General features: G+C 39.7%; 1 long non-coding RNA gene across 1 annotated transcript; it reads right to left on the minus strand.

Annotated features, from left to right (window-relative positions):
- Positions 1-1,909: 1,909 nt before the first annotated feature.
- LOC148416334 (uncharacterized) lies at positions 1,910-24,208 on the minus strand. The gene is made up of 4 exons (XR_015867304.1): positions 24,101-24,208; positions 4,370-4,458; positions 2,737-2,901; positions 1,910-2,217 (listed from the first exon to the last, which is right to left on the minus strand). It is a non-coding gene; the product is annotated as an uncharacterized LOC148416334 (long non-coding RNA).
- Between the last annotated feature and the right edge of the window lie 904 nt (positions 24,209-25,112).

Genomic DNA, 25,112 nt, shown 5'->3' on the forward strand with positions numbered 1-25,112 from the left:
TCTTGCGTGTCAGCTCCCTAAGACTAGCTTCTGGTGCTCTGGCCCTTGGAATACATATTACGGTGGCAAGCGTTTTAAGCTTAATGTTATGGGTAATTGGACTCCCCTATAACTAATGTGCGGGAGTCAGTAGACTGAGATGAAGTGTGCCTAGCAAGGGAGGTAAAACGATTATGCGTCCGAACAGGCTCACCGCGGCTAGAAGGCTGCTTAGGACTAATGCTAGCGGGACTAGCGGGTAGGCTACAACCCGCACTAGCCGATGGTAGCGGCATTGAGGGAGGGCTACGGCCGCACTATCAGATGTGTCCGTCTGATCTACAATTATCAAACTACTCTGCTCTAGCACAGGGGTGTCAAACTTATTTTTATTGTGGGCCACATTGTAGTTATAGTTTCTGTCAAAGGGCCAGAATGAATCTAAAAATAGTGTAAAAAAAGCATCCTTACCAGTCATTGCTTAAATTTTGACGTACCCCTGAATTTTACTAAAATCCTGAAATTTAGGACTTAAAAATAGAAAAATATGTCTTTTGAACGCCGTTTTTGCTTGTTTACATCCTTATCTAGTTTTGAAATCAGAGGCCGGTAAAAACTGTTCAAAAGATAGATCTGGAACAGATTATTTTTTTTAAGACAATCTGCAAGTTTAGCAAGAAACTTGACATCAAATCAGCATTTGGCAGGCCACATAAAATGATGTGGCGGGCCGGTTCTGGCCCCTGGGCCTTGAGTTTGACACCTGTGCTCTAGCTGATGGACACGGCCCTCTCGAAGAGAAAGCCTCTCCGTGAGAATGGAGAGCCTTAATTTTTTGTAAAAAGCTGATGGTGCGCTTTATAATCCGGTGCGCCTCATATATAGATCATATCATGTGCTGACTGCATAAGCTATAATTTATGCCTAAAAATATCCAGTTCGAATACACCTGGCCTGAGGGTATTAAAGCCTGACTCAGCTTAGCCCAATTATTTACCTTGATTTGCAGGCCCAACGCGATTTTTTTTTTTTTTGAGGACTCAGAGTGTGTCACTACACTCATGCTTGTCTTTTCAATTTCCCTGTCTTTCATTTATCCGTAACTTCTTGCAGCCACATATCTAAATAGCTGGTCAAAAATATATAATGCATGCCGAGGAAAAAATTAAAAACACGGCGGCGCCACGCGTTCACCTGCATTTGGCTTCTCACTAATACCATTGCATGTTTGTCATTTAAATTTCCCTGACATTGGTATATTCTTAACTTCTTTGTGCTCCATAACGAAATAGCAGGTCAAAAATATATAGAGCATGCCGAGGGGAAAATCAAAACGATTGCGCGTTCGTGAGCGCATGGCTTGATCTGGATCTATTCTGCGCTCTGCTGCTCCTGTTTAGTAGTTAAATAGCAATTACCAATAACACTGTTTTATCTGATTATTTTTTAATAACAAATATTACTTAGTATAAGATCCATACAATATTATATTGTATGAACAAAATGTATATTCTATAAATAAAGTTTGATGACTTTGCTGATTGTTTTTAATACATTTCCTTTAGTGAAGCACCATCTAGTAGTGGCTGCATAACGCAACTCTATCGAGTGGATGCATAAAGTAACCCCAGCCAGTACTATGGTTTCAACTCTATGTGCGCCTTATAATCCGGTCCGCCTTATATATGACATTTTTCAGAAACTCGGCCATTGATTGATGGTCCGCCTTATAGTGCGGAAAAGCCGGTAAATAAAATTCTTGACTCACCAAAACGGCTATAACCCCACTGACTCCCAAACTTACTAATTATACTAATGACAGACGCGAGGGAAAAACAGGCAAGCTTTTACAAGATGTTGGAGAAATTTAATAAACCATTTATTTTTATTGCGTAATAAATCAGTAATTAATCAATTGTGTGCCAATCAATTATGACATGTTAAATGAAGTCATTAATACAGCAATCAGTAGTACTCAGTTGAGTAAAGCACGTGTACCAATCAATCATGTGTTAGCAATTATATTGATCAGATGTTCTTAATTGTTGAGATGATTTATTATTGTTGTTGATTCACATAGTGATTAATCATTTGACACCTTTTTATTAGATATTAGGATAGCAACATGTCCCACACATGTCAGGTGCGTTCCGGGTCATGTTAGTGATAACGGCTGTTGAAGTCTTTTCAGGGCCCTGTCAAACAGCATCCAGGGCCCAGGGTCACCTGAAGGCTCCCCTGGAAAGAAGAAGTTGGTTGAGGAAGTGTTGTGGACCTGAGCGTTTGACTTACTGGAACCTGTTGCTGCATACTGCATTGTGCCACTCACACAGAGGCGCGCACTCAGCTTTCACAAATGTGTATTACAAGATTCTTGGTTCCGGCCGCACATATTGCTCCCCCATGCATTTCTACCCTTTAGGGCCGGAACCTTCATGTAACCTAGGGATCTCTAAGATAATAAAACTAGGGAGAACGGGGAAGTGCCTCAGAGCGTGGCAGTACTGCAGCCTTTTGTGGTCCTGTCTCGTTCTCCCCATGCATGAGCCAACGTGCACGTGCCTTCTCTCTTTCTTGTTTTAGTTATTGGGTTTGGCGAGTATTAGCTCAGTGAACCTAACACAAGAATATACACTAAATTACAAATCGCAGTTAAACATCATTTTATTTCTTTTTCACGAATTGAATATGAATGAAGTGAATTTATGAAAACATCTTAAAATTGATAATAATAAATAAATCAAATGCTTGACTCACCAAAACAGCAGTCCTCCACTTATTTCAAGACAAAATCCATTCTTCTTTCTTTTCTCAGACTTGCTTGTAGAGTTGGTCCATGCGTCTCATTTCCAATAATGAATCTTTTCCCATTGACATGGACGCCAATGCTGAAAGTTGCATCTGTCCAATTTATATTTTGCTCTTCAGCAATTATGGGTTTGAAAAAAAGGAAAAAAAAAAAAAGGGAGTTTATTCGATTATTCTGCTAAATGTCCGCGGCTCTGGCTTTGCTGTATGCTATGCCTTTAGTGCTGATCAGCCAAGCCACACGATTAGCTTGGTTGAGCAATATGTGTTTTTTTTAAATAACATTTTTACAACTTCCAACGTGCAACACGGTTGATCAACATAACACCACCTCCCTGCGATGAGCATCCAATCACGTCACGTTCAACGGCTTCTAGGTGGCCACCTTATGACTTGATTGGCTAATGCAACTGTCCATTAACAATATGGGCCTGTTAACATATGTCTTTGTGCTCTGCAGATATGTCTATGCGCACTGCACAGAAGCCCGCGACTCTCAATTGGAATGCCCTCAAATGGGTCTGGTTGCAGGCAAATTTTATCCAAGTTTAGCTGAATTGGCTAGAATTTCTCACCTAAAACTACAACACTGGAAGGAGCATAATACGACATGGAAAGAACAAATTGTGGAGAATAATTTTATGTATGAAATATATATAGATATATATATTGAATATACCCATTTGTAGAAATGGGAGCAAGACACACACAGACACATTCACACACAGAGAAGGGGGGGGGGGGGGTGTTTCGCTGGATCGAGGACTCCAGGGACATTGAGAATAAAAGGCCAGCGAAACATAGTGAAGTGTGAGTTCATACTGTAAAAAGAAAATGAGTGATTACAATTACCTCTTTGTACATTGCACGGATTTCTTAATGAGTTTTGGTTAATCATGCACTGCAATAATTGACGACAGTTTTATAACTGCTTTTCATCTATACTTATATTGCCTGGAACAAACCTGCAGTATCTGATACAATGTAATACAATGTAATGCTCTAATATAATGGCGATAAAGTCCTCCCACTACTACACTCTCTCCTCCTTGTTCTTTAATCTTACCCACCCTTTTTCCTCACGTTCCAAATTAATTATGTGCAGTAATCTAAACAGTTTTTCTTTTTTCTTTTTTTTACAACCTCAATTTTCACATCTGTACCTGCAAATATGTGTAGGTCAAGCACTCAGGCCTAAAGACCTCAAGATCATCTATCGGTCCGCAATGTAATCATCCCTCATGAGGACCCCACAACAAAGGTGCACATTTAATATCTACTAATTCTGAATTTTTTTTTTTTATTTTCATGATATTTAAAGTCAAATCAGACGCAATATTAGCTGAAGGGCAGTTTTAATCAAAAGGGGCATCTGAAGACCATTAATCAAACATGCAAATTAACAGATTTGTCTTGCTTGATTTGAAGAGATTTTCAAAGTATTTAGTGACCAGTTTTTAAGCTCTTTTGCTATATATTATTCCTTTTGTGGGATTAGTTTTGGGTTATTTTCTTCCACATCATTCTTGCAGTATTTGAGCCAAGGGATGACACACGCACATGTTGAAATTTAAGTTCTCACCATCCGGTTGAAGTTTCAGCTCCCTAGTGTCTTCTGTCAATGCTGTCAATGCTGGGCTCAAAAGACTGGACCTGTAACCTGTATAAATGCTGTAATAAAAAAAAAAAAGTGAACAGTTGTTGAAAGTTTAATTTATATTGCTTTTTCCTTGTGTCATTGTTAAAAAGGATATAGTTTTAGATATACTTATACAATATTTTTTAGATAATCTTATTTATGGTTGGCGTGTCAAATGGGGGGAGGGGGGTTGCAGAATAAAATTGAGACGCACTGAGTATCAATTCATTGATAATAATGAGGTTTATAAGGAATTCCAAAACTAATGTAATAGAAGAGATGGGTCATTTTCATATAACTTGTTAATTTCTGGATCATTACAGACATTTTTTTTCCCTAACTTTTAATCATTTGAATTTTTGGGGATTTGGTCAATTCTTAGATCATCCATCCCTTATCTTCCACTTTATCCGAAGTCGGGTCACAGGGGCTTCCCTCTCCTCAGCCACTTGATCCAGCTCCTCGTGAAGGACTCCCAGGCGTTCCCAAAGCAGCCAAGACACATAGTCTCTCCAGCGTGTCCTGGCCTGGACACCCAGTGGAGGAAACCCATTTTGACCATAGAACGCACCCATACTTTTGGCCTTCATTTTTGGGAAAAAAAGTGTGTCTTTATTTGGGGATTTACGGTATTACATGATGTAACTTTAAGGGACCCAAATATGATTTCAATGACTATTTATTTTAAATATATTTCAAGTTAAGCAGCCTTTTGAGTTGTATCCTGTTAAATATCATAAATCTGCCTAAAAAAATGTATTCAGCCCCTAAAGTCTAATTATGACACACGGATACCAAGCTTTACAAGGGGTGAAAGGATGCTTCATAATTCATATTTCAAAATTGTACTGAGTTGACTTGTTTGAACAAGAAATTACTTTCCATTCTTGATTTACCTTTGCTCCAAACCTGAAGGCTGCAACTTGAGTATATATGTAACATAGAATATACGACAAAAAACATTTGTAATAACTTTGTGACAATATTTTATGAGTTTATTTTTTCACTTTTATCAGTCAAAGTCTTTATTATCATGTGCACAGTGTAGAGAGACGTTTCTCAATTCTTTTCTTAATTTGCCGTCCACACAAATGTTATAAAATAAATAAATGCATACATACTAAGTTGAGACAAACAGCAAGGTATCCGCACAAGCAAAAAACATTATTGATTTCAAATAAAATTATCATTACATTTTTGGGAAACCAACCACATAAGATGCTTTGAAATAAACCATGCTGAGAGTACATCAAAGGTAGTATCAACAAGTATTTGACATTTCAAAGAGCAAGAACATGCCTCTTGTGAGTTATTTCACAAGAATTAGGAAGGGCGTCTTGTCTCAAATCGGACACTGACAACAAATTCAAGCAACGCGGTGGAACAGAAATGAATACTTTGTGTGCATGTACCATATGCTACAACATCTACTGTAAGTGGCTCTGTCACTGTAATTTTTGTCTAAGCTGAAGGACAGTGCTGTAACCAACTATGTCTTCAGAGAAAAGAGATTTTAGGTTACGCTTGATTTAAAATGTTGGTTGGTGAGGCGGTATGATTCCTTCAGCTGTAAGCTTCTCAAAAGTCCAGAGCTTCTTAAAATAAAATTGAAATATTCACTGAGAAAATTCCACACATCCGTAGCTCACCTAGATCTGATCTTAAATAAGGCATTTCATGCCAACTGTTCAAATAAAATGTGTTTGTTTTTTCAAATCTCATGTTAATGGATTCCATCCCTCAAGGCTTACTTGCTGTGCAAACCTGGTTCCTGAATCTGAATCTCAGTGGCTTTTTGCATTCCAATTTCGTTGTGCTCTTAGATTGTTCGTGCTTAATTATTGTGTGCCGCTTTCTGTGTTTCTTCAGGGCTAACTGAGCATGGATTGGATTTCATTTCAAAGTGGCAGACTGACACGGGGCTCTCAGGTTGATGCCAAGCCATCTGCTTCACTCAACTAGGAGAGAGCTCTGAAGGAGCGGGGTGGAAGCAACCACAAGAGAGATATCTTTTCCTGTAAAAAAATTGTAAGCCTGCTCACCCATATTAAACCCAAAAAGCTGACAACCTACATCGATAATCAACATATTCATGATCAAGAACTTACTCATATTTTGTTAGTGACAGAAACCTCACAAGTGTCCCAAATGGCAGCACATAAGCAGGCCTTAGTTATCTCGAATGAAGTAAATTAGAATCATAAATCAGTAACAAAATGAGAAACAAGCTCAATCCAAACAATAATAACTTAATGGCTCAAGATGGGATGACATGCAGCACCACAGATTTAATTACTGTATTTCTCTGTGTACAAGTTGACCTCGTGAATAAGTCAAACCCCCCCCCCCCCCCTTTTTTTTTTTCATAAATTTGGGTGAATCATTACAAAAACATAAGCATAAGTCTACTCCTGAACTTAGTGGTTACACATATCATAGCTGTCCAAGTAAAAACATGGTGTGTTTTTATGAAAAAGATGAAATTACAGTACTTTTAGACGCATTTCCTCATTGTATATCAAATAACATACTAATGCAGTTATGGAAGGAAGGGGTGGGGTGTAATCGCACATGTAGATGCAAATGCAAAAACAAATGTTGCAACAATAAAACAATTTGAAGTTTCAATGCTTTATTTTTTTGACACAGGTGAGTTTGAATTTCTCCTACGAGTGTAGGAACAACAGTGGGTACCACGACTCGATCCAAGGACGGAAAAGCATGGGGTCAGTCTTTGTGTTCCTGAGAAAGAAGATCAAAGCATGGAAGCGCACCTGCACCGGCCACTATAACAAAATTGTTTGTATTGTTACCAAGATCTCTCCACTAAACCCTTTAGGGCAACAATGGCTTTTGTACCTTTGGGCCAGCCCAAATGAATAAATAGTGAGCGGAAAAGATCTGTAACCAAGCCAGAAAGAGATCTGAGAAGGTCAGGTTCCTGTCCACTCTCCTCTCGGGAAAGAAAACCTTGTCTACCTCCTGTTGTTTATTAAATGTTCTAGTTTGCTTAAATCTAACTCTGATCGGCCTGTTCAAGCATGCATCGAAAGGATGAAGGAGACATGTCAAGCCATCTTTTCTTTTGAAAATGTGTCAAAGTCCGCCGGAAAAATGAACGTTGCAGCCTAATTTTTGACAAAGAGGCAATAAGGCAGCGCTTGACCAAAGTGCATTTTTCAACGTTCTGTGCAAACGCTCTAAAACGGAAGCATACTTGATCAAATTAGAGGTATTTATAAAATCATTTTAAGCCTTGTAAATGACATTATAGTACTAATTCACAATAAAATAAAGTTATTCAAACAGATGGCAGCACAGGTAAGCTCTACCTGCATGGCGTTTCCGCTTGACACACCTCAGACGGTGCCACTGGGGTAACTGCAGCGTCATCAGCTGGGAGCCAGCCTTCATTGAGGTGTCGCCCCATTAATCCCAGAACATCTCGTGGTGGTGGAGCACTGCCGCCCTCTGCAGCCACCCCTAGGACTCCTGTTTCCCCCACGACCCGTCCTTCCTTCTAAGCCACAGCCAGAAGCTGGTTCTTTCCGCCTCTTCTGCCAGGTCCCTGGATGCCCTCTTCAGTTTAGCTCCATTCACTCCAATCTTCCTGAGGAGGTGCTGGATGGAAGTTCCAATGAACCCCCTGCAGCCAAACTCTACCAGGTAGATAGATAGATGTTGCCCACCCAGCTTCTTGACACTCAGCTACCATGTACACCGAGTACATGTCTTTCTACCTTTCAAATGCTGCGATATGTGGAGAATATTGTTCTGGTTTTGAGTTACGCAGGTATAAGTTGAACCCCCAATATGGGGGTTGAAATTGAGGGAAAAAAAATGACGGTGTTCATTTTAAATATTGAGTTGAACATTGATGTGACGGTTAAATTTGCCTGTTTAAAATGAGACAACAGGAAAAGCTGAATAATGATGACAATGGCGATTTAATGCAGAACTGCTTGTCCAATGTCCATAACAAAGGATAAAATATCAAGAAAACATTTTCTGAATGTTGTGTACTTCAAATCCAAAACATAATTAATAGTTGATGAGGAATAGTTAATGAAGAATATACTTTCTGAAGTAGGTTCAATGCCTTGTGTAGAGTATAAGGACACAACACAAACTTGTCTTTTAAAGAGCACTTCATGGTAACCTGCAAACAGATTGGACTAGTAAATAGCATCTTCTTAAATCTCAAATCCTTCACAACACGAAAGTCACAGGTTATTGCAAATAAAATGAGTGAATTACTTATGTACTTTTTCAGAACTCCTTGGCATTTTGGGCAATTCTGCTTTGAATGTTGAGTTTTGCTACTGTTTTTTTCTAGGTTAGGTTTTGATTTCTGTATTACTTTTGATCTGGCGTTTTTCGTGTGTCGCCCAGCTCCTGCGAGTAATAAATATTTTTGTTGAACTCATCTCATCCCGCCTCCCTGCATTTTGGATGCACTTTCCCACACCCAAGCAACAAGCAACAAATATGCCCCACCGACATGACACTTGGTGGACTTCATAAAACTTTGGGGACAAATAATTTTATGTAATAATTCATTATTTTAAGTTTGACAGTATTACATATAATACGTTTTAATTGCTGATGCATGTTTATTGATGTTTGAATGCTCCATAAAATAGCCTGTGCAGCCCAGTAAAGCGTACGGTGTTTCTGAAGGGTCAAATCACTGAAGGCATAGGTGTGAAATGCAAAGAACGCCACTGATAAACACGCATACTGTATGCGGTGAGGGAGTGAGGAGCAAAGCAGTAGGCTAATTATCTGCAGACAATGAGGCAAACATTCCCCAGAACAAAGGGAACAGCGGAAGCACATACTGTAGATTACAAGGTCGGACAGGAGAGATTAGGCAAGTTGGCATGTGCACACACACACACACACACACACACACACACACACACATATACACAAATACTTACACGCACACATAATGTGCACATCAGAGACCCGCTATTTCCTCCTCTTGCAGCTTTGTCACGTCCCACTCCGCCCCGCTGGCTCACGGCCGCCTGCACTCCAAAATCCCTCACTATTCCCAAATTGCTTGTCAAAAGGACAAAATTAGAAAATAAAACTGTGCAGCTGACAAACAAGATTACATGCTGTTTGCACCTGGCTCTGGCAATTAAAGCTCTGATGACAAGCAAGGACGGCCTCTTAATGTGATGTCTCAAGGCTCATAAACCTTTTTGAAACAACACTAATTAAGGCTAAGGTAACACTTGTCCCTCCACTGATTAAAATGAAGGCTAATTGAGGAATGCATTTGAATGTTTGTTTTTTTAAACATAAAAATCAATTATGTTCCCTTTTACTCAACTGCCGGTATGAGATGTCTATTTGGGGACAGAAGGGCTGGGCTGTATTTAAACAAACATTTACATATAGCAAATCTCTTCCACACCTTTGGTTACTCTCAAGCTGTTTTTTTTTTCTATAGAAGTAAATTGTCTTTATTTATGAAAAGAAAAAAAAAAGAATAATTGTAGATACATTTTTTTTCAGATTCCACATTTCCTCCCTTTGTTTTAAAACAAAGGAAAAGACTATTTTGACAAAAATGTACAGCGACCCTAACGCAGGGGTCACCTGCCTGCGGGCACTGGGTAGCCCCCAAAGGATCACATCAGTAACCCACAAACCTGCTCTGCAAATAGTTCACAGTCGATAGAACATTGAGATTTTCTAGGACTTTTACTAATGATTGTGCATAAATGACATATACATTAGGTATTACACTTGATTCACATCCTTCCTTATTTATGATCAAGGTCTTCACATAAACTGGTAGCCCTTCGTATTACTCAGTACCAAAGAAGTAGCTCTCGCCATCAAAAAGATTGGTGGCGCCTGCCGAAGGGAAACTAATGTTAGTAATGTCATTTTAATATAGGACAGGTGCACTTAATAGCTTAAGAACAGTGATGACATGATGTGATGAAATGTGAATAAAGGACAATGGTTGCCATGGTAACTTTGGAAACAATAGGTGGTCGTTCATACCGTAACTTGTATGGTGATGAGAAGTTGGTCTGTTGAATACTTGTGTCAGGAAACTATCATCTCGTTGGTTACTGTTCAGTTCCAGTGATGTATAACGTTAGAGAAATTAATGAAACCTACACATTTTGTGACAGCCTATAGGTGGCTTAAAGAGGTGGGCTTGTTCATGTCAGCTATGCGCAATGTGTAATTTCAAACTACTTTGAATAAGCAAATTAAATCCGTTTTTTTTTTTTTAATGAAGATTCATGAGGATCAATGTTTTTAAATTTAGTACACCTATTATAAGTGGGTGTTGCTTATGTTAATGCATGGGTTCGGTTTTGTTCAGGTTGAGACAAAATAGACGCAAAATGTATTTCGATGATGATAAATTGATCATGAATCATGGAATCTCATCTGTCAAGTAAATGATACATTAACTGCACAAGTGTGAATAATGAAATTATTTAAAGAATGAAAGCGGATAGGCGTCAGATCACGAGTCAAGATTGCATCATTCAGGTTTCTTTTTAATCTCTTAAAGAGGAATCTATCTAACATAGACCAGTTATGTCCAGTGCCACTTGACATAAAACACGCACTTCTTGCAATTTGGGTTTACAATCAGGGCATAGCAATGGAACAAGAAACTATCAGAATTTTGAGCAAATATCAGCTGTTCTTTGTTTACAGGCAGAGTAAGGGTTACATCAGGCTCAAGCTCGACAGAAATAGGCACATTTCCCTTACTCTCTTCAAGTGTTTTTGGTGGATCAGAGGAACATATGAAAGAGTTGCTTAGATCAACCAAATCATCACATTTTTGTGCCTGAGCACGAGTCACAGCACACACAGGAAATAGGGGCAACAGTCTGGCCCAACCGGGTCAGAATTACAAACAGTCCCGCACGGATTTTCAATTACCTCGGGTGGAGGAAAAACTTTTCCGCCCGCCAAATCATTTCCGAGGATCAGATCCACGCCAGCTATTGGTAGCCGTGGCCTCGCGGCAACTTTAGCTTTGCCAGACACAAAACGAGAACTCAAATTAACAAAATGCAAGGGTGCGCGCACTATGCTCAACTTTACTCCCCACGCTAAGACGTCTGAGCCACAATATGACTCAGCTGAGAAAGGGAGGACATCGCCGCAGATAAGTGTTTGTTTCGCGCCTGTATCCCGCAGGTTAACAATTGGAACTATGTCAATCAAAGTGCTTTTACAAGCTCTGATTGGCTGGTTTTGTGGCACAAATGTAACGTGTGAGCAGAACTGAGCGAGCGCAGAGGACGACTCAAGCGAGCGAGCGAGAGCTCGATGTTGAGCAAACACGATGTTGAGCGAGGGAGGGAGGAGTAACACAAGCGAGAGCGAGATGTTGAGCGAGAGAGGGCTATCCCGAGCGAGCAAAAAGGAATTTTGAGCGAGCAATTTCTTATTCTGTGTTCAAACTCCATCGGCGCACGCTCAAATTCTTATCATTACGTGCTCGATAGTTTTTTTCTTGCACTGAAAATCTGTTTTCCGCTCAATTTTTTTTCCCGCGAGCTCGTAATTGTGGCACAAATATAACGCCGTACGGAACCGGCTGTTTGTTTCCCACCAGCGCAACAGAGCCATTCGAGATGAACGGTCTAAAATTTGTATCGATCTGATTTTTGGGTTTCAAATTCAAGCGTTGCGTGGAGGGTGGTGTGGTTCCAATCAAGCCGATTGGCGATGGGGTTTTCCCATTTTTGATCAGCTCTTTCCTTTTAAGGACCGGACATGAGCCGATTAAGTGTCCCTGCTTATGGCAGTAGAAACACTCGCGGGTTTCTGTGGCGGCAGAGGTAACAGGGATGCGGCGGTTACTTTTGGGGCAGCTAATTTTGCGTTCAGTGGAGACCGAATCACGACGAACGAAAGGGGCGAACACGTTCTTGTGCATCCAAGCGAATTCATCCGCCAACACAGCGGCATCAGCGAGACAAGCAGTTTTCTGCTCATTCAAATACAATTCTTTCCGGAAGACAATTCTTAAAATTCCTCAATCAAAATGACCTTGTGCTAATTCTCAAATGTTTGATCCTTACTGGCCTGGCACCATTTATCAAACAGACTTTTCTCCCTAGCAAACTCTACATATGTTTGTGTGGCAGTTTTTTCACATTTTCTCAAATTTTGCCGATACGCTTCTGGCACATTCATATGCACTGAGGACGGTGGCTTTCACAATGTCATAATTTAGGCTGTCCTCAATCGAAAGAGAATTGAACTTCTTGAGCTTTGCCAACAAGTTTACACTGCAACAAAAGAGGCCATACACTCTTAGGCCACTTCAACGTAGCTGCGATACACTCGAAGGTGTTAAAATACGAGTCCACTTCGGACTCTCTAAAGGGAGGAACTAATGTGATGTGCCGACCAACATCAAAACTGTCCTGGGGCATACCAGTGGACGGTGACTGTGCGGTTGAGGGACAAGCTGTCTCAGCAGCTCCCCGCTCTAGCTCCAGAGCCTTCAACCTGAACATCATGGCTTCCACCTCCAATTCCCGATTTCACACCTCAACCTCCTTTATGCGCAGAGTCAATCTGAACTCCTCTGCCGTCATGCCAGTTTGGACTGGGGAGGTGCGGAGTGGGGCAGGAATACCAGGCACAGCACCAGTTTCAGCTCCCCCCACAGGGGCTGGCTCAACGAACAAACCCCTTTCATATAGGTTCTGGTGCAGAAGCTCTTTTAACTCTCACCTCTTGCTGATGGGTGGCAAAGGCACATCAAAAGCAGCAGCTATCAAAATCAAGTCGTTTTTATTGCATTTCTCAAGTTTACTAATTGTTGGATTAGCAACAACATCTACCTTAAATTCCATAAGCGCCACCACCACAAAAGAAAAAACTGCCAACAAACAAGCAAAGACAACAAGAACACCAAAGCCGAACCGAAAAAAATGGATGAGCCCCCAATATGTTACACCCAGCCTAAGGAAACTGGGATATAACGTGTGTGCTCCCCCGTCCGTACTCTCACCACCAGAAAAGGCCGGTGAAACTAAAAGTATTGAACAAAAACAGCAGCTTGTATTGTCTTCAGAGGGAGAGCAAACAAACAAAATAATAAACAAGATCTTCTAAATCCCTAACTAGCTAGCAAAACAAAAAGGAAACGAATCACAATTGGCTCAACTATCCACCTAACACAAAAACAGGAGAAAAAGGATTAACCAAAAACGGCGTTTCATTCCTGCTACTGCTCTATCTACAGAATCTTTACAAACACACCTAACAAACACAGCTAACAACAGTAATGCACACTATTCCTAACGGTCACTGACGTGGCGTTTTCTGGCGGTGGGATGACCGGAGAGAGACAGAGTTTGGTCCGTGGGCTGTTTAAATAGGGCGTCAATCAGGAGAGCCAGCCAATGGGAGGACACCACCTGCACACAATTGACACTCTCCAACCAAAAGGCACACACCCACACACACACAAACCAAGGAGAGAACACAGCAGAACACATACAAAAACTACATACTGTATGACTCACAGGTCATAACACACTGAAACACTATTGACACTATTCTCTCTCTCTCTAACTCTCTCTCTCTCTCTCTCGCTCTCTCTCTCTGCCTTTTGTGTTTGAAGGTTGACGAGGCAGTATTGCACTTCATGACTGATGAGCAAATGACAAAAAACAAAGTCACACGGTGACCGAGTAGCTGTCCTATCTTCTCCACAGCACTAATAAAGATACTCTTTTATAGAGATTAAGAGATAAAATAGGGGCACACATAATGAAGTCAGACAAAAGGATTAGTGAGTGGTACCCCAGATTATCCCCGAAGTACCATGGCCAGAGAAAGAAATAGAGCAGGAGTGAAAACTTCTAGGAAAATTGAAATTGGATGGCTTCATTTTGGGGCATAATGGATACACTCAAGTACCATATATACCAACAATGATGGAGGCATAAGCTACATTGACAAAAACAACCGTTGCTCAGATCATGGATTTAGGAAAATAACATTTTTTTCCTGACGGACATTCTACAAAAGGGCCATTTGAAGTCTTTACATTTGAAATACGTGATTTCAAAATGAACAAGATTCCCTTCGATAACACAGTTGGCCAAATCTATAAACAAACTAAACTGAAGCTGCACAGATGTTACCTTTGCACAAAGGAGGGAGCGTCAACAGATCACTCTTCATCTGAAGAAAACAAAATGATGGAAGATGAAGAAAATTACCTGCTTGAAGATGGATCTCTCTCCTATAAATTCCATGTCATCTGCAGGATTATTTACTGACAGTGTCGGAAGCACCCAGGTATATGGAACAAGGACATATGTAAATCCTTTGCTCAAAGATTGTTCTGCAGTCAGTAAATGTATTACAACTTTCTATCTACATACTGTATATCTGCAACCCCTTAATGGACTTGTGTTTTGATGTGTATTTTTACACAGCATTTAATATTAAATGTGAAGCATGTGTTCTGATGTTAAGGCTGACAACTTTTAAACCTTTCGTCTTTGTTTTCAGATGCAACCCGTCTCAGAAAAGAAATCGAAACATCCTAGACTGAGACAGCACAAAGTCCAGGTCCATAACACCCCTTTCAATAAAAACCAACAGACATTAAAAAAAAAAAAAAGGTGACATTAGTTTACCCCAAATTATTTTAACCATGGTACAAACATGCCAAAAGCTAGGATACTTTGGCCTCAGAATGATTGTAATATTTAAATTGTAATAATTTAATTTACTACTGGAACTTAACGCCTTCACATATATTTTTTATTGAATATGAGTTCATTTCACCACAAAGTGACATAAGTAATGTAATGTAAAAAATTATATATTTTTTTTTTTTTCATCGACAAACAGATAAGGCTAGATTTACATTTATTCAGGGTTGCAGACTCCAATTTTTCCTTTTACGTGTCATATTATATCTATATGGTTATGCCCCTTCTAGTGTTGTAGTTTTAAATTGGAGTTCTTAGCCAATTAGAATTTAGCTAACTTATGTCACTATGTTGGGTGAAATCCACTTTAGCCAGAAGCCAGGATATTCGCATCAACACGGTGCGGGCTTCTGCGCAAGTGCACATGGATATGTGAGACGCCCATATAACTTTATAGATAGCAGTAATAGCCAACCGAGTCACAAGATCGCCATCTAGAGCCCTCACGTTGAATGTGATGTGAGTGGATGCTCACTGCAGGAAGGCGGTGCAATGCTCAACAAGCCAGCTATGCGGTGTTGGCTTTGTCTGATTGCTTTAGAGGCATAGCGTAGCTATTAGCTAACCTGTCCTGACTTGGCAATATTTCTGACTGGGCTACCAGGGGCGTGACCTCACCCTGGCAAATAGTTCTACTGTGAATGCTTTTTGTTTGCAAAGGATCAATTTGGTGTTTGGAGCTACACTGGATTTGCAAACTTCAATTGTTTAACCAAGGCAGCAACGAGACACCAAAGCACGGCTGGACACACTCGCTACGGTGCTTTTAAAAAATTTTTGAATCACCCGTGTCAATGCACTGTACATCTCAGTGACAAGAGAAAGAGACCTCCATAATGAAAAGGTGAAGAAAAATAGGGAGATATTGAAGACTGATTGTTTGTGACCGCCATTTGTTTTGGTGAGTGCAAGCCTTTTAGTATTTATTGTTTCATTTTTAATATGGTTGTGTTATTTTATTTCGTTCATATTCAATTAATAGTAAAGAAATAAAATGATGTTTTTCTTATATTAAACTGTGATTTGTAATTTGGACCATAATATTTTGGGGGTATTTATTTCAAATTACTATTAAATAAAAAGTTTTGTGTGCGCATGGGGGCTATTTATTTGAGAGTCTGGCATCACAGAAGGCGTACGTGTGAAAGTCATGGCCCGCCACTGATCAGATGTAAGGTGAAATGGTACGGCATCAGGTATAAAACACCTTTGGTGACCTTTTTACTAAGACACCTCCTACCACATGAAAGCAGTTGGACAAACCAGCAATCATGACCGGGCAAGTGAGAGGACGCTTCCTCAAATAGAACAACACATAAGACATTCTTCTAGTTATAATTCTCTGGACACTTGGCCTTAAGGTAAAAAGGTTGAATGCAATTAACTAAGTAATAAACAGAAAGCTGCCAAGCAAGAGCACTCACCTGGCTTGCAGAAAGGCGGAAGCGAGAACTTGGGACAACTGGTATGTGCAGCGTTTGCTTCAGTTAACAGCTGTTAAACCGTAGTTTCTGTGCTAAGCTAATGATAGCGCAGTATTGTCAGCACAATATTTAGCACGGTCTCGGCCACTTGATTGCGACATTGAAACTTTTATTTTTATTTATTGCCGCAAAGAATAAAGGTGCTGTTGGTGAAACTATTGGCTGTGTCACATCCCAGAAAAGTCAAAGTTCTAAGCAATGCTCTTCTTCCCGGATCTACAGTAAAGTGCATAGAAAACTCGCTCCCCTCCCTTCCCCTCTCCTCGCGTGACAAAAAAAGTGGACAAAAAGTACAGCAGCGATAGAAAGCCCCGCAAATGAGTGTAGCGACGCAAATTTTTGCGTTCGGTGTGCACATAGCATACGTCTGTGTGTGCTACGTGCTCATCTCCAAAACATTATTTTGGGTGCAGCCCACGCGGCTCGGTACCAGTTGATCCATGGACCGGTGCCGGTCCGCGGACCGGGGACCACTGCTCTAGTGAACGTCATTTTTGCTCCTCTTGTCTCTGCCTCCTCTGTGTGTTGACAACACAAGCGCTTATTTGATCTACTCCCGCACAAAACCTGCCCTACAGGCACGTCAGTGTCGGTCATGAAGTGCATCCACAGCAAAAGGCACTCAAGCACACACACACATACGCACGCACACGCACTCTCACACACACACACACACACACGCACATTGTCAGGGCAGAGAGTAAAGCGCAAATGTTCACCAGACCATTGGAAATGTCTCACCTAGATTTTTTTTTATGATAAAATGGTATTTCAAGTGTAAACTCTACATTGTAATAATCTTTAATCATGTTCAGGTGAGACTTTAGTTCAATGTCTTGGCCGCAGCTAATATGACCGCAGCTGCGCGAGACTTGAAAGGAAAAGGGGAACAGTTTCTGTTGTAAATTCCTTATTGCCCCTGGGTTGATGTTCATGAGAGTGGATTGCAGTTGTGCTTGCGTAAGCAGGGGGAGAGGTTCTTTGTGTACTCTGGTTGGAGCGGGCATCTTACGGGACAAGTAAGTCGGGTCCTAACGATGTTGAGCGGGCGTCTTGTTTACATTTTATTGGCGGGCAATGATGGCCCAAGCATTAATAGAAATATGGTTCGGTTTATTGTTTTGGAATTGCCACGTTCAGTTGTGAAGTTATAAGTAACATAAAAGCCACGTTGTTGAGCCATACGAGTCCGATCGCTTTTTGATCTGAGCTGCTTTGTGAATGAGGTGCTCCAGCGCAGCCTGCACAGTCTCTCTTTCTCCCCATCAAATTCACTACTGTATAGTGTATAAGGCTTAATAATTGGAGATTTAAGTAAATATGTGTACTGCAGTAATATTTGTCTTAAATATTATGTATAATATGTATAATATAATGTATAATATGACATATTTAATACTTTAACTATGTCTTATGAAATGAGCCACAAATATTTTATTATTATTATCATATATATATATATATATATATATATATATATATATATATATATATATATATATAAACTAGATATGGTAGGTATGAATAGGTCTGCTTCCATTGAGCATTCTGAGTGGTTGAAAATAAAAATATATTCAAAATTGGTTTGTTATGACACCCTAAAAGCAGTGACATTTTTCAGAAGAAAAATTAAATGTGTAATATGTTTTTTACAAGCCCCCAAGGGTTAAGGCAGCCGAGTCTACCCAACACACAACAACGCTTGTTAGTTGAATAGCCTGTGTGAACAAGCCCTCATTATTACATCCTATTGCTGCGTTTGCTAAACAGAGTGTAAATGGATCAGAGATTATGAGTACACACACATGCTGACACAACATAAAAACAAATCACTAAAAATTCACACAATTACCATACACAATTATAACCTAACCATGTAAAATTATTGCATTGCATTATTATTGAATTGCAAAACAGTGTTTGGAATATCATTACAGCCATCACCAGTGGTCTTCTGGTATGTTCTCTTTGCTAGTTGTTCCTCAGTGAACATAGTCTTTTCGCAAATTGGATGTTTTTATGGCACATTCAGATCCCTGGAGAAGTGTCATGCAAAATCGATCATTTTTGGGTAAAAGCCAATGTTAATTGCTGAAACAAGGGCCATATTTTGGTAAACTGCTGTCTGCGTGCTCAGCATAAAAATGGGTGCGACTTCATATTTTTTACCTGTTAAAGTTATTGTCTACCTTTCTTGAGGCTGTGCACCTTTGAGTGTTCCATCTAACCAAGTTCATCCCATACTCCTCTGGCAATTAGTTAACTGAAACTAGTCTGTCCTCAACGGATAAAGGGATGAGTTTCAAATAACTGCCATTTTTAATGTCAAGCCAAATTAATTTATACAGCCCCTAATCACAATAGAGTTTTAAAGAGCTCCACAAGTGAAAGTGAAAGGCTAAGAGAGCTTTACAAATTCACAGCATTTCCTGAACCACACAACTTCTCTATTAGAAATAAGTGTACTTTGCTCATAATGTCCAAAAATAGTAACCAATCGGGCAACAAAAATGCATCAGACAGTTATATGCATGGCCACTCCAATCTCTTTAGGGTGCCCCATCACGAAAAGCTAAGCTCCCCCTGCTTATTCTGCGCTCTGACACCTGCCCTAACAGATAAACATGATTTGAAACAAAAATTAAACAGAGGCAGTTCATTCCTTCCTAACACCTTACGCCCATGCAAGAGTAAATACTTGCCAACATTTCTCCACATTTTGTAGTTTGGTTTTGCTTCCGGGTTGAGGAGAGATTTTGCTCTGAGTCTGCCAGGTAAATGGCAAAATTTCATTTATTAGTTAAAAAGTTTACTGTGGAAAACCGTCTGCTTTTTCACCCACATATATTATTTACCGGTGTGAAAGTGTGCTGGGTTTCTCACCTGATTCCTAATATATACTTTGCTAGCTGTCAATTGAGACCTATTTTGAAAAATCCGATTTGAATGAATTCGGTTTGAAATGACTGAAAATGATATTTTGTCTGCTAATTGATTAAAATTTCTTTAAAAGTAAATAATCATAATTTTTTTGGAATGATGAGAGCAAAGTGCTGTTCATCAGTGCTTTGATCAGGTTGTGACGCCTACCCAAAAATAACATTGGATGTGTTGGTAGTGAATGTATGGTGGCATGTTCAAGCTCCTATTTCACACCCGACTAAGTGACTGAAAAGTCATTAAAAAGCAAAATGATGATGGAAGTGACATGGCCAATAACTTTCATTATGTGTTTCTTTCCTTGTTCCATGTGCTAATCAATTGTGCATGTGCAAGTCTAGTTTTTGGTGTTTGGGAATATTGCAGAAAACATTGCACATTTTTGGGCATGCTGGTGCAGAGAGTCCGCTCCCCCTAGCTTTTTGGTAATAAAGAGTAGAGTTGTGACGTTCGCGAACGAACCAATTCTTTTGAACGGTTCATACATATGAAAGATGGGAGTCGAGTCGCGGCTGGGGGGGAGCTGTTTTTTCTGTCGTTCTATTTTCTCCTATGCGTGTTTCACACAGATGATTTGGACAGAAATGAACTCCTCCTTGCCTCTGTGTCAACGCGCCCTGCTCTTCCGCGAGAGATAACAGTTAAAGAGGGAGGCGTGCACCCAGAGCAGGACTGCTTGTGTTGTGCATGCAGTCTTCATGTGAATGCTCCAACAGAAAAAAAAGCCCTGCGTGCCGCTGTCATTGTGTAGGAGTGGAGCCATGACTTGTGCATACGGTAGTATTGCAGCCTACGGAGTCCCTCTGGTGCCAGGGTAAAAAAAAATATATATATAATTGCACTAATCCGTACGCATGGTTTAGTAAATCGTACCCATGGTTTTGTAATCCGTAGCCTCAATTTAGTAATCCATACCCAAGGTTTAGTAATCTGTACCCTCAGTTTGTTAAACTGTGTGTAGGGTTCACTGTAGACGCTGAATTGAGAACAAAAAAAAAAAAAAAATGCTGTATTGAAGGGAGGTGTTCCGAAGTGATGACGTATGAGCTGGGCAACGAGAGGGGGCATTTGCAGTGTGTGGAATAAAAGGTTTTCAGCTGTGCCGCTCCCCCAGAAGTACAAGTTCTGTGTTTCCCTTCAGGTTAATGAAAAGCGTTTGGAGCACCTCCCGGGAACACTCTACATTAATTAATACTGAAGTAACGATGGAAGGACAGTGGGAGATTCTGTCACGATTGCGTAGCATGGTGGTGAGAGATGCTGAATGGTCGACATAAAAATGCAGAGAAGCCGCGAGGTGATTATGTGTTTAAAAAAGGGGGATTTATTTCCACTCAGGGACTGCAAAATACGAACAAAACAGGCACAAGACATGTGAACTAAAACAAACCACAATTTGAAAGTACAAAAATAATAGTAATTATAACAGAAACCGACACCAACCAACAACAGGAACATGACAGATTCTGACTTTCGCGATCAATAAATCTGAGTCAAAACGTTGTCTGAGGACCAATGATGCCTCTTGTCCCTCAATGACGATGCAGACTAATAGCTAGAATGACAAAAACAACATTTGTAAAATATTTGAACCGTCATCTTTGCTGAGAAGACGCAGGAGGAGCTAAAGTGAAGTGCACAGAGACCAACTGCAAATTGCAAGATGCGTTCGACAGAACAATAACACAATAATGTGTGACTACTGGGTTACAGGACACATCAAAGAGCTCCTCTACAGTAAACTGTACACACAGTATATTAAACTGTGGTTATGAATTTCTAAACTGAGGGCACTGATTACTAAACTGTGGGTACGGATTACTACACTGTGCGTACGGATTACTAAATCGTGCGTACGGATTAGTGCAAATATTTTATTTTTTACCGTGGCACCAGAGGGGCTTTGTAGCAGCCTACGGTAATAGTGGACGATTTTTTTTTCTAAAATTTCATTTATTTGTCTAATATTCAAAATATATTTTTTTTTGTTCTTGTATGATAATAATGTTCTTGTGTGGAAGTGTTTGTTGTGTAAGATGTTTTGCACAGAAATTCATTGCAGTCGGTTTTGTTTTTAATGTTCATTTTTGAGTAAGAATAGTATGAATAACATAAGTCAGCATAGCTTTACACAGACACACTTTCTGTTCTAAAGGTAAATCCAAAATAGTTATGTCACTGCCTAAGCAGAGGGATGTTGTCCCACCCTATGCGATGAGCTAGGCTCAGATATTGATTTGTTGATGTCGATTAGTTTTAATTATTGGACTACAAATCAACTCCTAATTTCTCCCAGTGATCATTACCAGATTAAACAGAGATGGCCCCCAGTTGGCTTCTTAAAACTGACTCAATATTTAAAACGAGCCAAAAAGAGCCAATCTTTTGAACGGCTCGCCAAGATCTGGATCCCCTCAAAGAGCCATGAATCCTATCTCTAATAAAGAGTGTATGGTCAGGCCAAACCAAACTAATTGTTGGTCCGTCAGAAACAAAGAAACACCACATTTTTTTGCAAATGACCTCAGCAGACAAGTCATGTAATGGTCACCATAAAAGGCTTTGAGTAATGGCAGGAAAATGTCAATTACAATTATCTTAGAAGATTATACCGGTACCTACCGTTCGCTGCTAATGAGGTAAAACCTTTAAAAATGTTGATGGAGCTGGTGTCTTTAATGCTTTTAACTCCCGTCTCCTTCTTTGGATTCTCTAGTGAATCCTGTAGAAATGATCATGGGAGTTTTATTTTTTTGGTGGAGCTCCTCAACATTCTTGTTTCCAGTATTTATACAAAAAAAGCCAAATGATGAAAGGAAAAGACGAACAATAGACGATGCAACAAGTCAAAAAGACAGAGAAAACACATTAAAAACACTTCAAAACGGCACAAAAATGATTAATTACAACACAAAAATGTTATTTACACTGATTAACAATTACATAAAATCTAAAATTGATCCACTGATACTCTGCCAAGTCCACATCACACAGTATTGATGGAAACCAGTTTCTCTGTTTTCAGAATCTATTGGAATGACATTGACATTGTATGGCCATTTTAAAAAGCAAATAAATAAAAAAAGTTTTGTCATGGTTACGAAAATATAAAAGTTGGCTAATACTTGCATGCTATTGAGCTACAATTCAAAATGTGTGGAAAAACACTATCTTGTTGTCGTCTTCTACTTCTCCTTCTTCTTTCTCTCCTCCTTCTACTACATCCTAAAATGACTAATACTTACTCCAGCATACAGTAGAAATAATGCTCATGCTTTCATGCTAACGAGCTACACTAGAAAATGAGTGGATGAACATGTATCTGATGGAATTTTTTAAAAGGTTTTCAGCTGCAAATAAATGGATCTAAGGCTTGTTGTGAACTACTGTCATACTTTCACTGGACATTTTTTTTCTCAATGTAATTGGAGCAGTATTGGTGGCAACTGACATTTTGGAAACTTAGGAAGCAGGAAAGGTGCGATGCATCAAAATGCTTGGCATTATTCAAATATCCAGAGTTTCAGTTTTCCGATTGTGTATATCAGGGGTGTCCAAACTCTTTGCAAAGGGGGCCAGATTTGGTGTATTAAAAATGTAGCGGGGCCAACCTTGGCGGGAATTCTTTACAAATAACAGCAATTAATTTAGATCATTGGTTTTTAACCTTGTTGTTGTTCTTAATCTTGAGAGGTTTCATATGCTCATTCACCGACCTTTAGTAAAAAAAAAAATATATATATATTTTTTTTATATTCAAAATATATATAGAGATTTTTTTTACTGGTGCACGAAATGAATTGTGCATTAATATCACCTTGTTCAAATAGCAAAAACAACACAGTGCATGGTAGGAAATCTCAGAGCAGGACGCTTTCAATGACTGTACCCACTAACTGCAGACTAGACTGAGGGGTGGACCTCTGCGGTGGACGCTCCACCGAACTCCTGAGACCGATTTACCGAGCCCCTAGGGTTCAATCGAACCCAGGTTAAGAACCACTCATTTAAATACATTTCAGCGGAACATTCTGTGTTTAACGTTTGCATTTAATTTTCATTTCAGCTATCTTAAGCATGTGTTTTGGTTAATTTGAAACATGCATATAAAAATTGAATAGACATTAAATGTTAAAATTGAATATTCACTTAACTTCACTTTTTTTTAACACTTTAATTAACGTGTTTGTAACAGTTGAACGGAAGTAATTGTACTCTTGGGTGCAAATTACATTTGAAACAAAAAAAATCTCACCATGTCAGTTTAACAGTTATAGAATTTTTAAACACAATAACAGAAAAATGAACAAGCAATAGTCATATCAACAAGTGCAGGACTCATTTAAAATAAGATCTGGCTCTATGGCAGTAGTATGGATGCGCAAGATGTCCTGTAAGAGAGAGTCCGACAGCCGTGCCCTCACACGGCTCTTATTTAAATTCATAACCGGGAATATCTTCCTCACAGGAATACGTCGACCCGAACAAGCTTAGCATTTTCTTACCAAATGCTCGAATCTCTCGGAACTTGTCCTTATCCAGCTCTCGGTAAAGGAGAAAGCTGCAGCCGCTGACCGCGGCTCTCTGCGTCACACTGCAGCACAACTTTCCCCCTTTTGTCGTCTCTTGCCATTTTAGAAAATTACGGGCTCATACAGTCAATTACTCATATACTAATTTGCTGTTCCTAACTGAGCCTAAAGATGGCAGCATTTAGCAGACGCAGGTAACAGCGCTGCTGCCCAATGTAATAATTCTCCATGCGGGCCAGACGTTATTGATTTTATGACACAGGCTTCGGGCCGGATGGAAATTGACCACCCGCCGCATTTGGCCCCCGGGCCGGACTTTGGACATTCTGGTGTATATGATATCATGAGTAGGCTATTAATTGAAGAGGCAGGTGACATGAATGCCTTGGCTTGTTCTAAGTAGCAACTGTATGGCATTCTGTGTTGATAGAGGTTTACGCCAAATGAGACCAGTGGCCTTCTTAACTATAAAAATACTGGACTACGATTACTCAATTGACACATATAACTCATAAGTGTTAATCTGGAGAGTTGTGTGTGGCGCCATAATAATGATGCAGACCAAAGCTACTAGTACCACTAAAAATTCAAAAATTGGTTGCAGACTTGTTGTCAAAGCAATCAAACATGTTTGTTTAGTGTCCAGCAAAATACTCAAACAATCTGCGAGCACACACTTATCGAGGGCTCTGTCGCACTCGCTCTCACACACATATACACACTCATACACACACATTTCTTACTTTCCTTTGATTCTTACATGGGATCCAATTTTAAGAAATAATGTTATAATAATATATAATAATACATGTTAATTACCCATGTGATAGATGTTTCCATGATTTTTTTTATTTATTTATTTTTTTTAAAAAACAAAATCCAAACCAACACGTTAGATTACTTGGTCAGCAAAACTGGTGCCTTTGGTGGTCTGAAAGAGTTGCTATGGCGCGATACACAACCCTCCAGACAAGCATTTGTGACT

This window comes from Hippichthys cyanospilos, chromosome 11, assembly GCF_059441005.1.
Source record: "Hippichthys cyanospilos isolate Australia breed blue-spotted pipefish chromosome 11, RoL_Hcya_1.0, whole genome shotgun sequence".
Lineage (NCBI taxonomy): Eukaryota > Metazoa > Chordata > Actinopteri > Syngnathiformes > Syngnathidae > Hippichthys > Hippichthys cyanospilos.